This window comes from Gymnoscopelus microlampas, assembly GCF_963454915.1.
Source record: "Gymnoscopelus microlampas genome assembly, chromosome: 19".
Taxonomy (NCBI): domain Eukaryota; kingdom Metazoa; phylum Chordata; class Actinopteri; order Myctophiformes; family Myctophidae; genus Gymnoscopelus; species Gymnoscopelus microlampas.
In genome coordinates, this window is record NC_139956.1 from 524,606 (window position 1) to 531,525 (window position 6,920).

Here is a 6,920-nt window from a genome sequence, read left to right on the forward strand (position 1 = left end):
AGGAGATAAAGGCGTGGACGAGTCAGCTGACTGAAAGGTGATAATAGGGGGGTGATTAGAGGTGTGGTTATCCATATGTGGCCAATGTTTCAGCACAATATGACAGTTTTCAAGATCGATCTTGGCACTGTTTCTTTGCTATTGTCCAGTTTATAGAAAGCTATATGCTGATAGCCATCATTGCTTTGTGTTTGTTTAGTAACAGGGAACAGCCTGTCTCTGCAGGTCCTTTTTAAACAGAAAATTAAGGGTGTGTTGGCAATTTCATCCATAATCAACAACTTGATTGTATAGGATGTGTCCTGTATGAGTTCTCTCCTGATTGGATGAAATTGGTCTCTCAAAATCACAATTTAGTTTTAAAGGCAGTTACTGTATTCACCCAGAAGCAGTATAATAGCAGTCGCACCCCTACTTAAGTAAGACTGTGTTTGCATACTGGTACAGTGGTGTAGTTAACTGGTATAGTTGCTGTGTTTTCACGTCGTGGATGCAATGTATTATTTAGTATATTCGTTTCCATTTGAAAGTATGCTTTAATAAGTACCTGGCATACAAACATGCTCACTTCTGTGTGCCTACGTGTCTTTGGGTCATTCCAGGGCTAGTGTTTAAAGGAGGAGTTCACTCAAAGAATTACTTATTTTCTATCAATTGCACACCCTATGAAGCCCGATTATTTTTTGTTTTTGTCGCATTCCTAAGCCAATAATTTGATTCCCGTCTCCTACCAGCTAATGTATCCGGTAGGAGACACAAAGTAGATTATTTGTGTCTCCTACCGGAAATACACACGGTCATCAAATTATTGTCTTGCCACAAAAACAAAAATAAATCCATGAAATCAAGGCATAAATCACAGTATTATTCATATTGTAGCATTGTTTTGCCTTATTCATATTATAGCATTGTTTTGTCTTATTCATATTGTAGCATTGTTTTGTCTTTTTTCATAACTATTGATTGTGAAGCATTTGTTTGAAAAGAACACTAACACTTGTTTCCCTGTTTTTCAGAAGCCGTCCAGCACTGACATTTTTTTTGCCTTTAACCTTTTTCTACTTTTCAGGAATGTTCTTTGTGAATAATTGTCATATTTCTAAGATAATTGCATTCCATTTATGTTGTGGCTCGTGAACCGGTAGTACCCAATTTCTATAACACAATATTGGCCATCCCTGAATTTAATAATAAACAAACTCACACATGAAATAATCAATTCTAACAAATGCATAACAAACTATTTTGGATTGTATACTGCCTTTTCATGACCCACTACCTTATATTTACATGTGCATGTTGTAAATGTTTAACTCACCATTTGTTTTTAGGGCTGTAAGACTGTAACACTTATTAGGACTAAATTATTTTTAAATTCTTTTTGACAAAAAATGTAATTTTATTCAAACAGCCAATATACACTTATTAAAATAGGACTTAATTTCCTAATTAAACTAATAAATGTAATCCCAAAATAATTATGGAAAATGTTACACATTGATTCATTGATAAATACAAAATTAGATATCTACAAAATACACTTTGAGATAATTAACTTAATCAATATAGTTGCAGCCCTACAATTTGTACCTATTTTTTCAGAATGTTACATGTTGTTTAATAATATATTAATATATTTACCAGGAGCTTGCTTGATCCCCTTTTTTAACAAATGGGTCGGTGCAAGAATTTTTTTCCCCGTGCACTCCTACATTGGCTGAAATACGAGGCGGGTTTTTTGCTTCACCCTGGAAAATATTGAATTTACTTAAAAGTTAGAATATAATTTTGGATAATAACAGTAATAGTAGTAATAATAATCATTATAGCATCAACAATATATCTGTCAATAATAAACTGTTTACAGGCATTGTAATAGTTACGCATATAATAAATATAATAGTTACCATACTATATAATTGTATAATTATCAATAATAACTATAATTAACCTATATATAGAATCATAAAATATAACCATACTATTATTACATATATAGTCATAATAACAACAACTATAATAACAATAATTGATAGGACATTATACCAAATATATTGATGGTGTTGCTTACAGTAAAGGTACCAATAATACAATTGTGTTAATAAATACTTTAAACTATATCTGCTCTGCTTTGTCTCTACTTATTATTCTTTTTACCATGTGGTTGAAAAGTGAATCTATATGTTTGGTAATGTATTTAGTCACATGTATTTAACATTTACAATGAATACAGATGTGTGTTTTTTTTTTTTTTGGAATTACTATTCATAATCAGAAGGGTTCTTCACTACTAAAGCTGAACAAAAAGTGAAACTTTGGAATGTAACATCTCTTAATACCTAAGCCCATACACATATGAACATAATACACAAAAGTTTTTTGTTTAACTGACAATAATTTTTGCCTTCTACAATCTGTGTGTTTTAATTTATTTGACCAACTTATCCACTTAACGGTTTGATCCATGCAAGAGTCAAAGCTTGTAATTGAAAGTGTTGTCAGACTATAATCTCTGCCTGCTGGACAAAATGGACTTCAATCCCTCTACTGTGTGTAAAACTGTGAAGCAATCTACATGGACATTAGAGCTTAACCAAAACTCCTGCCTGGTGATGACAAGTCTGTCACAATGTAGGCTAAACAATAGTTTTTCATTGTGGTATTGACGCCATTCAGTAACATTGATGTGCCTGATATGCTGGGGAGTATCTATTTTACAATATACAAAATGGTATGGCTTCAACCCAGCTACTAGCCAGGTCGACATGTATCGTAATGGTTCCACATGTATTATATGGTTAGACATTCCCAAGTACATTACAAGGTATTTAATATCTATTATCAGGCTGGGGGAAAATAGGTGCTGAATCTTATACTCACAAAACATGACATCATAATATAAGGAAAACGTGAAATGTCTTCTGAGTATTTACAACTTGTTTGCAAATAGCAGATATGCCATTTACTCTATATACACAGGGTATTGTCTCCTCTCAATATCTCAGATCAGAACAATAAGGTAAAAAAAAAAGGCAAGTTTGCTTTAACAATAATTTATTTTGAGATCTTCAACACCACTGGAGACTGGACTGTGAACTATGTGACGATGGATTCCTTGGACCCCCATGGCCGCAACCCAGAACTCTAATTCGGCGCAACCACACTTTGCAATTGCCCTGAATTGTGAAAATTCTAGTTCAGTCTTATGCTAGATGTGCTCCTGTTTCTGCTCAACATTGTAACAGGGCCTTTTATTTATATGGTATATATTTTACCACGAATGTTCGTATTTTACCACAAATGTTCCATTTTCGTATGAAAATCTTGTACATATTGTGTGTCTTGTGACGATTGGGTCCAATATTTAGTTCAGTAACCATGGAGCTAAGGAATGGTTCAGAAGCTGTGTTCACGTTCACAAAATTAATATTGGAATTGGTCTATTTGTTCTATTTGATGCCTCTTTGTTATGCATCTTTTGGGAGGCCAAATACAGGCTTATATTTTTGTAACTGTCATTATTCGACTGTTCTCTTGGGATAAAAAAAACTAAAACAAAACAATTAAACGTCAACGGTATACTTTGAATTAACGGCTTGCTCCTCCGGACGCGAAACGTAACGTCTGGGGGGTGACAGATACATTTTTTACACCCACCCTTTGTTATTGTGGTCCAAGTGAAGACGATGATTACTTTTAATTGAAAGTCATGTGTAATAATTAAAAGTAACTTCCCCTACACTGTCTATGAATTGACCTTCCTTATCTCCGTGTCTTACGGGTTGCAGTTGGAGGTTCTTCACCTGCTGTCTCCAGAACAGAAGGCTGAGCTGCTACTGAGGCCTGAGGTTGCAGGCCTGGACAACGGGACCCTCAGCCTGATCTTCCACAGCTTGATGACCGGTGGTCCTGGGCCCACCCCCACCTCCACCCCCGGATACACATACACCTCACATAGCCCCTACTCACCACCACCACCACCACAGAATAGCTTCAGAGAGGTTGCATAGCTTTAAATATTATACATTTCTTTCATCCAATTAAACTTTTACCAGATTGTTGATGGTAATCTTCATAACCTTAAACAATATTATTTTGTTCTTTTTGAAACACTTGCAGGTGGTGAATGGGTTGATGGGAGCTTTCAGACCTGTTGGGAGCCTCGTCAGTGAGTTTGTGTATCTCACACGTGAGGTACATACAGCGTACATACATATACTATATGCATATATGAGAAGCCAATTACTTGTTTTTATATGACTAGTTTATTATGGTTATGCATATTACATCTGCTAACCTGACATGACCCTGACATTCCTATCTATCTGTTGCTCTCCAGAGAAATGTATCCGAGATCGGAAGCATGACTCTGACCCAGACCCTGCTGAACTGGACCCTAGCTGAGCTGGCTGGCATGTACACGCCACATAATACGTCCATAGGGTTAGACCCAATGGAAGAGTTTGATGTGACAAATGTGGAGGATTGGTTCAACCATGTTGTACCGCCACTATTACAGAGATTCTTACCCCATGGGCAACTCCCTGACCAAATCAAGTATGCCTTCCACCAAGTGTTGTAAGTACAATTCATATTCTTTCATACAGTGAGTAGATGCATGTACAGTCCAGCGTCCATGTCTTTCCAATTATGTTGTGCAGGCTAGTCTTGACCAAAGTCACAGATTTTCCTGGATGAGCCGAACTAGTTTAATTAAGAGTGCCGGTGGTGTTAGTGGACTTCTGTTTCCTTTCACATTCAACACAACACAACACAAAATAATGGAAATCAACAAAAGGGCAACGTTTATTTATGGATTAACTCAAAACGTTTCTTTGAATATTACATGCGAGACAGCAAATATTGAGTGAGTAATAACTGGAATTGTTGATTGTAACCTTAAACAAGTGACCTAAGCAAGGCAGGACACAAAGATTACAAAAGGAAAGACAAACACAAGCCCTTTACTAAGATGTGAACACAGGGTAGGTGGCTGAACAAAGTTAAAATTATTAAAGGGAACTTAAATACAAACCGACACAAGGAATTTGTCACTTTGTGATAGTGAACCTAACAAGACAAAGGTCAACAATGTCCTGCTTTTGGAGTGATAACAAATGTCAGCCTCTGGGCACCCTCTGGTGGCCATCCAGAAATATTGCAGGTTATGTCCATTATCTATGAATATGATGCTGATTATTGTGCTTGCTCGTTGAACAGCTATTTGGACATGGGCAATGACACCACTGAGGTCCAGGACACTTGCAGCATCACCCTTGAAGAAAGATCATGTGGCGTGAGAAGGCTTTATTAATTGTTTCTGAATTTCTTTAATTTAAATGTATTACACAAAGGATTCCAAATTCTATTCTAGATGTCGTCGGATAGGAAAGTCATGCCTGTACATCCATTATCCTTCTCCCCATCTCTTCTACCAGCTTACCAACGCAGTGGAAAATGTGGCCCGTTTCATGCACTGTGCTGCCCGTAGCAACCTCACTATGTCAGAGTCGATGATACCCAGGAGAAACTGGAAGACCCAGACTTCATCAGGATGTGGTTCCAGATCAAACTGCTGCCTCTGCTGCCTACAGTTCCCATAAGCCTCCTCGACTGCCTCAGCTTTAAGAACTTCACCTGTCCTGTTTACCAAGCCCTGTGAGTTGTCCCGTTTATAAAGGGAATGCTATCTTCTCTAGAACATAACTGTTTCCCAAACATTTTCAGCTTGAGACCTGAAAGATACATTTGGTGACTTCCTGGGACCTAAACTTTTAAGAAAAATCATTATGAATTATAAAGTATGCATATTTAAAAAATGTATTTCTTAAAATCTTCTGAAAATCTTTTGTATTCCTTTTCCTTTTCTTTAATTTCTGAAAATCTGTTGATTTAAAAAACTTTACCTTACTTTAATTCATAAAACCTGGTCTGTGACCCAAAAATGGGTCAAGAGTAAGACCCTACGTTTGGAAAACACTTATAGTCGAAATACACAAAATAGTCCCGGAATAATGATACATTTCTTTGCATTGCTGGGTCCAGAGTAAAAGACCTGAGTCATCATATGCGTCTCATGGATCCTGATCACAACCACAGCCCAGTGATGTACTAACACTTCATCCATTCCTTCTTGCTACATCACAACACGTCCGGTAAGTGAACCAAGTAGCCATAGCTAGAGACAAGCTCAGAGGACCATTTGTCTGCAGATGTACAGGAATTTCTGTTGCTTTCAGGGTACATTTTTGAGTAAAACATTACTCTATTCTAATACTATACTATTATAGCCTACACTGACTTGTGTATTTATCTTCAGATCCTCAGTGTGTCTCCTCATCCAGCCATAGTGCAGAATGGCTGGAGGAGAACTTTGGATTCTTCTCCATGTTCGCCCCCATCACAGACTTCTATGACCTCAACCGTGACTTCTCTGGAGTGAGTGTGGATAATCTGAACATTTTTACTGAAAACATTGATTTGATTGTTTGTACTTGACACTACAATTTCAGTAGCTTAATAACCTTTCAACCTGGCGTATATTTTGGGCATGTCATCACAGGATTGCAAGATTTTAAAAAACGTAATAGCTGATTTGCGAGTGTGACATTATAATTCGATTACGTATAAAATAGGGCTTCAGTGGTTAAATCTCATATCCTGCCCTCTCCCATTATGTCCTGTCTGTCTGTCTCTTGTCTTAAACGTGTCCAGATTCTACACCTCCTGACTCCGAAGCAGACTGCAGAGATGCTGCTGGTGCCTACTCCTCCAGAGAAAGACGTCATCATCCATGCAGTGTTTGACCATCTGACACAGTCTCAAGGAGACTTTCCTGAGTTCCTGCACCACCTGGTTCTGCTCGCTAGAGAGGTAACCTCATCTGTAGAGCGTCTTATGACAGCTTAAAAAACGTACAG

General features: G+C 37.3%; 1 long non-coding RNA gene across 1 annotated transcript; it reads left to right on the plus strand.

Annotated features, from left to right (window-relative positions):
• The first annotated feature begins 4,518 nt into the window (after nucleotides 1–4,518).
• LOC311034983 lies at nucleotides 4,519–5,508 on the plus strand. The gene is made up of 3 exons (XR_014599660.1): nucleotides 4,519–4,578; nucleotides 5,221–5,296; nucleotides 5,439–5,508. It is a non-coding gene; the product is annotated as an uncharacterized lncRNA (long non-coding RNA).
• Nucleotides 5,509–6,920: the final 1,412 nt, after the last annotated feature.